The following is a 5445-nucleotide window of genomic DNA, read 5'->3' on the forward strand; positions in this document are numbered from 1 at the left end:
TTCATTTGTTTTTCCTTCCTCCATTCTGTTATCAAAAAAAAAAAAAAAAAAAAATCTCATTATGCCATCATCCAGTCCTGTGCTGCCCCATTAGAAGCGTAGAAGCCCGGGGCTAGGCAAGTTGGTCTTGACATTTAAGATCTGAGTGACCAGCCTTACTCATCCCTGAGTGGCATTACATGAACAATAAACCCCAACCACCCCTTGGATATAAACCTACACAGGCTCAATCCAATTGGAGCACCTTAATTACCCACTAAACCACCAGGTGCCATAATTTGGCTATATGGTTACCACCCAGCATAGTAAATGGTTTCTTGGTGTACAGAAAACCATTCTGGCTTGTCACTTACTGTAGAGTCACCCATAGGCAGAAGGAAGAGGAAAGAGTGAAGAAAAGAAAGACAGAAGAGGGAGTGTAAAGTTACCCATAGGCAGAAAGATGAGGAAAAAATGAAGGAAAGAAAGACAAAAGAGGAAGGAAGGGAGGAAAGGGAAGACACTCAGAGTAGCACTACATCAAGTGAGTAGATGGTGAATGGCCCCACCTACTACCCTGTCTCATTATTACTTTTCTTAAATTGATTTACTCTGGCTGAATCGGTAGAAAGGTGGCCTGCAGTCTTAATGGACACAGGTTCGAATCCCTGCTGGGGCAGGAAACAGTTTAAGAATTTGAATTTCATAAAAGCAGACTTTACCATTCTACCATAAGACCTGCTGATGTCGTAAAAATACCCCCATTAATACCAGTACACCAGTCCTGTATGAGACAGCCTTAGCATGTATTCAATATGGACAGTGGGTGCTAGCATCGAAGTGGTGACATGTGGGGATGTATGGTATGTAGGAGGACTACTGGGCCATGGGAGCAGGCTGTAAAGCCTATGGCCAGAGCTGTATGAAAAAAAAAAAAAAAAAAAAAAAAAAAATGGAGGTCATAGCTTTATTGGACATATTCCATCGACTGTCAATTCCTGGCTGTGGGAAAAAATTCTTATATTTTAAAGCCATGTTGTTTGAGTATCAGTTACCATACCTTGTACTCTATTTTTCTTGAAAAAGTTTGTTTTTGTTCACATTCTCAAAAGTTGTACTCTGTCTGGGTGTAAATATCTGTATGTTCTGGTAATCGATCCATCCATCCATCATCTAATCTTACATTGCCCCATGAGGAGCATAGGAGCCCGGGGCTAGGCAAATTGGTCCTGACATTTAAGATGAGAGTGACCAGCCCACTCATCCGAGTGGCATTACATGAGCAATAAACCCCAACCACCCCTTGGATATAAACCTTCACCAGCTTAATCCGATTGGAGTGCAATAATTACCCACTAAACCACCAGGCGCCAAAATTTGGTTATATGGTTGCCACCCAGTGTAATAAATGGTTTCCTGGTGTACAGGAAACCATTTGGCTTGTCACGCAGTGTAAAGTCACCCACAGGCAGAAGGAAGAGGAAAGAATGAAGGAAAGAAAGACAGAAGAGGGAGTGTAAAGTCACCCGTAGGCAGAAGGATGAGGAAAGAATGAAGGAAAGAAAGACAGAAGAGGATGGAAGGAAAGAAAGATGGAGGAGAGGAAAGGGCAGAAACCTGAGAGCAGCGCTACATTGAATGAGTGGATGGTGAGTGCCCCCACCTACCACAAATGTTCTGTTAATCAGTCATATATTTCAATGTAGCATATCTTTGTAATATATCATACTGCCATACTGCACATTATTATCTGTGTTAACGCGATTAAATTGTTACTTGAGTGTATATTCAATCACACATTTTACATTATACCGTTTGTGGTAGATGGTGCCGGCCATCATCCATGCACCTGATGTAGTGCTGCCTACTTCCTAAGGTGACTCTACATTGAGTCACAAGCCTGATGGTGTCATGTAACTCAGGAAACCATTTGCAATGATGGGTAGTAACCAAATAACGGGATGATGTGAAGCTATTTTGTACTGGGTGAATAGACACAAATGCAGCATCCCTCCAGAACCAAGCTTCTACACTCTTCCGTGCCTGGCTGTGGTAAGGCGATGTGCACCACAAGAGAACATCAGTTCATTGCATGGGATGGCCCTGCAGGGGAAATTTCTTGCCTGTGGTTGATGAGTCTACTTGGCCACACAGACCGGGATCACTGAGCATCAACAATTTTTGTCTATGTTCTGTCCTCTCTTTCCGTGTTAATTTAAGGTACTTCATGTCTTTCTGTGTTCTCTAAGTCTGCTGTGTTTCTTTCCATTCTTCATCTCTTTCTGTGTTCTATTTTCTGATATACAGTACTTCTTATCATTTTCTACGTTCTGTTTCTTCTTAGACTTCATCTCCTAAGTCTGTTTTCTATGTTCTCTTTATTTTCATTTATCTTTTCCTCTCATAAGTCTCTTTTTCTGCATTCTTTTAATTAACATTTATCTTTTTCTTTCTCAGTATACTTATGTCAAGTTATTGGTTCAGGGAAATATCTGAATACATTTCTATGCTTGTTTAAGTACACCATATCATACAAATATAAAATTTGCTCAGCAGTATGAATAAAGTACATAAGAGATTACAGTAATAGAAATATATATACCTGAATATTAGTCCCAAGTGAAAACTGACTAAATCTGATATAAAGATATGAGTAAAAATAGATAGAAGGTAATTAGGGTAAGGAATTTAAAATATCATATGAATTGTTTGTGTGTAATGGTTATGTTCCAGCTGCTGCTACTACAACACTTGTGGTTGTGGTGGAGGGGGTTGGGGGGAGTGTGGTAGTTATAATATTACTCTATAGCCACCACACACACCACCAGCATACTGCCATCACCACAAGTGTTGCTGATGTTCCTCAACCCCATTCTGTCTGGCCAAGCAGACCTGTCAACTTGCTTCATTTGTGTCATCCTACAGGTACAGTACAGTACATACACTGTGAAGGGAACCAGCACCCCATTGTGACAGACAGTACCTCACCAGTGTAGGACCTACAGGTACAGTACTGGCATAGTAAGTACACTGTACAGTATAGGGAACTGGCACCCCTTGTGGTAAACAGTGCCACACCAGGGTCAGACAAGGGCCCTTCCCCATGGCAAGATGCAGGGAAATATGAGGAGGCTTAGCTTCCCAGGTGGGCACTTGAGCTGCTTTGCTCTGTACAATGCTGCCACATGTAGGCTCTGCCTTAGTGTTCTTTACCTAAGTGAAACCATTTCATAGTCACAAAGGGACGATAAGTTTGCTGAGTCTGTAGCTGACTGATATGGTGAAGGTGGCAGTATGGTGTCATTGTCCAAAGCAGTGGTTCCCAGTTGTGGTGCCATGGGCCTTCATCAGGGGAACTGTGAGCTAAGCATAAGTATCTGAAGTCACTGGTGGTAGGATTTTATAATTTCCCAGAGACAGTATTTGAGAGGATTTTTTTTTTCTTTGAGTCATCTTTTGCAGAGCACTGCTAGAGGCAGTGCAGAATCAGTACCTAAAATGTAGAAATGACACATTTGTCATAAACGCTTCTGTGAAAACTTGACGGTGTGTGGCATGAGAATGGGTCACTATCCAGGAGCCAATATCAGTAACTTGGCGAAGTGTTTCAATCTTTTCTTTCTCTGCAAACTAGTGTCTTTAAACATGTTTAGCATTGAGTTGAAAAAGCATAATCAGTTCTACATAGAAGATACCTCTTCTTTACCCTTTTTGTGCCTTAATTGCTGATACCCCAGTTGGTAGCAAAAATACAATTTTAAGTTTACCACTAAGTAGTCAATTCATTTTCCGAGTGGTCTTTTTTGTGCATGCATACTATATTTATTTTTAATCACAAGAGTTGTTATAATCACTTGCCCAACCTGATCACTCAGGTGATGTTGCTTTGTTTGCATCTTCAAAGGAACATACAGAGGGTGGGGCACATATGATATATTTAGTCCATGGGTCTACGGATGTTACCATATTTAGTCCAAGGGTCCACAGATGTTATCGTGTTTAGTCCAAGGGGCCACAAATGTTGTTGTATTTAGTCCAGGGGGCTACAGATGTTATCATATTTAGTGCAGGGGGCCACCGATGTTATCGTACTTAGTCCAGGGTGCCATAGGTGTTATCATACTTAGTCGAAGGGGGTCACAGGTGTTATCGTATTTAGTCAAGGGAGGCCACAGTTACCATATTTAGTCCAGGGAGCCACAGATGCTACCAGATTTAGAGATTATATTGTACTTAGTATGCTGACGTTACTGTGTTTAGTATAGGGGGGAACACATATTACAGTACTTATTCCATGGAGTCACAGATGTTATAAAATTTGGTCCAGGGGACCACACATGTTATCATATTTAGTTAAGAAGGCCACAGATGTTATCATATTTAGTTCAGGAGGCCACAGAATGAAAAAGTGTAGGAACAATTGCTCTAGTCTCCACACCCCACCACCACTACACCACAACACACCACCACCACTAACACCACCATACCATCACATGAGTACGTGGCTGATATGGTGTAGTTGGTTTCCTATCATCTGACAAGGATTTCTAACTCTCTCAGTTCAGTTGATTAAATTTTGTCAGTGGAGGGTTGGTTTGACTTGTTACTAAGGAGACTCATTCCCACCTTATATCTAAGGCTCAGACTTTTCATTCATTCATTCATTGCCAGACGCCATGTATCCCAGACAGGGTGGCCAAGGGCTTAGAGTTAATTGTTTTACAGGGAGGGGCACTAATCCTCCACCAACCCCACTTGACACGTAGGGATGCCAACAGTATCTGGTGTTCCCAGGCGGTCACCCATCCAAGTACTAACCAGACCCAACGTTGCTTAACTTCGCTGATCGGACGGGAAGCGGTGTACTCAACGTGGTATGGCCGTTGGCAATTTGATTTTTACTTTATCATGCTTTCTCTTTCTTTGCTTTCTGGACTCTACCTCACACCTGTCTTTAGTTGGGAGAGAGATGTCATGATGAGTTGTTGATGATAATGATGAGGAGGAGGAATTGTTTAAGATTTTAGAATGATAATGATGATGATGAAATGTTGCAGAGTTTTTTTTGCAGTTGATTTTGCCCTATCTGTCTACTGCCAGATACCTTGATCACTCAAGGGGTGACCACAAATAAAATCGCCTCCATTTAGGTTTGTCTTCTTGCCATTTGGCTGCTTTCCCTCCAACTCATATACCTCTTTCTCATATACTGTATCCCTCCATTCCATCCCTCCACCTCATCCTTGATCACCCCCTTTGCCTCACCAACATACAGTCTCCTAGTCAGTCTTTCATTCTCCATTCTATTCACTCCATCATCTTCAGTCTCTCCCTCCCCGTCTTTCCCTCCAGGTCACTCCCCCTCCTGTCCACACCATCCCTCCATCCCATCCATGGTTTCCCTTCCCTCTTCTCCCCATATTCCTCACTCACTCGCACTTTCTTAGTTTCTCATTCTCGATCCTC

General features: G+C 42.1%; 1 non-coding gene across 1 annotated transcript; it reads right to left on the bottom strand.

Annotated features, from left to right (window-relative positions):
- Positions 1–4748: 4748 nt before the first annotated feature.
- Positions 4749–4867, bottom strand: LOC145409413 (5S ribosomal RNA). Its single transcript, XR_013899077.1, has one exon. It is a non-coding gene; the product is annotated as a 5S ribosomal RNA (ribosomal RNA).
- Positions 4868–5445: the final 578 nt, after the last annotated feature.

The sequence above is a fragment of the Coenobita brevimanus genome, chromosome 80 (genome assembly GCF_032717465.1).
Source record: "Coenobita brevimanus isolate Jiangsu-jjx chromosome 80, ASM3271746v2, whole genome shotgun sequence".
In the NCBI taxonomy this organism is placed as follows: domain Eukaryota; kingdom Metazoa; phylum Arthropoda; class Malacostraca; order Decapoda; family Coenobitidae; genus Coenobita; species Coenobita brevimanus.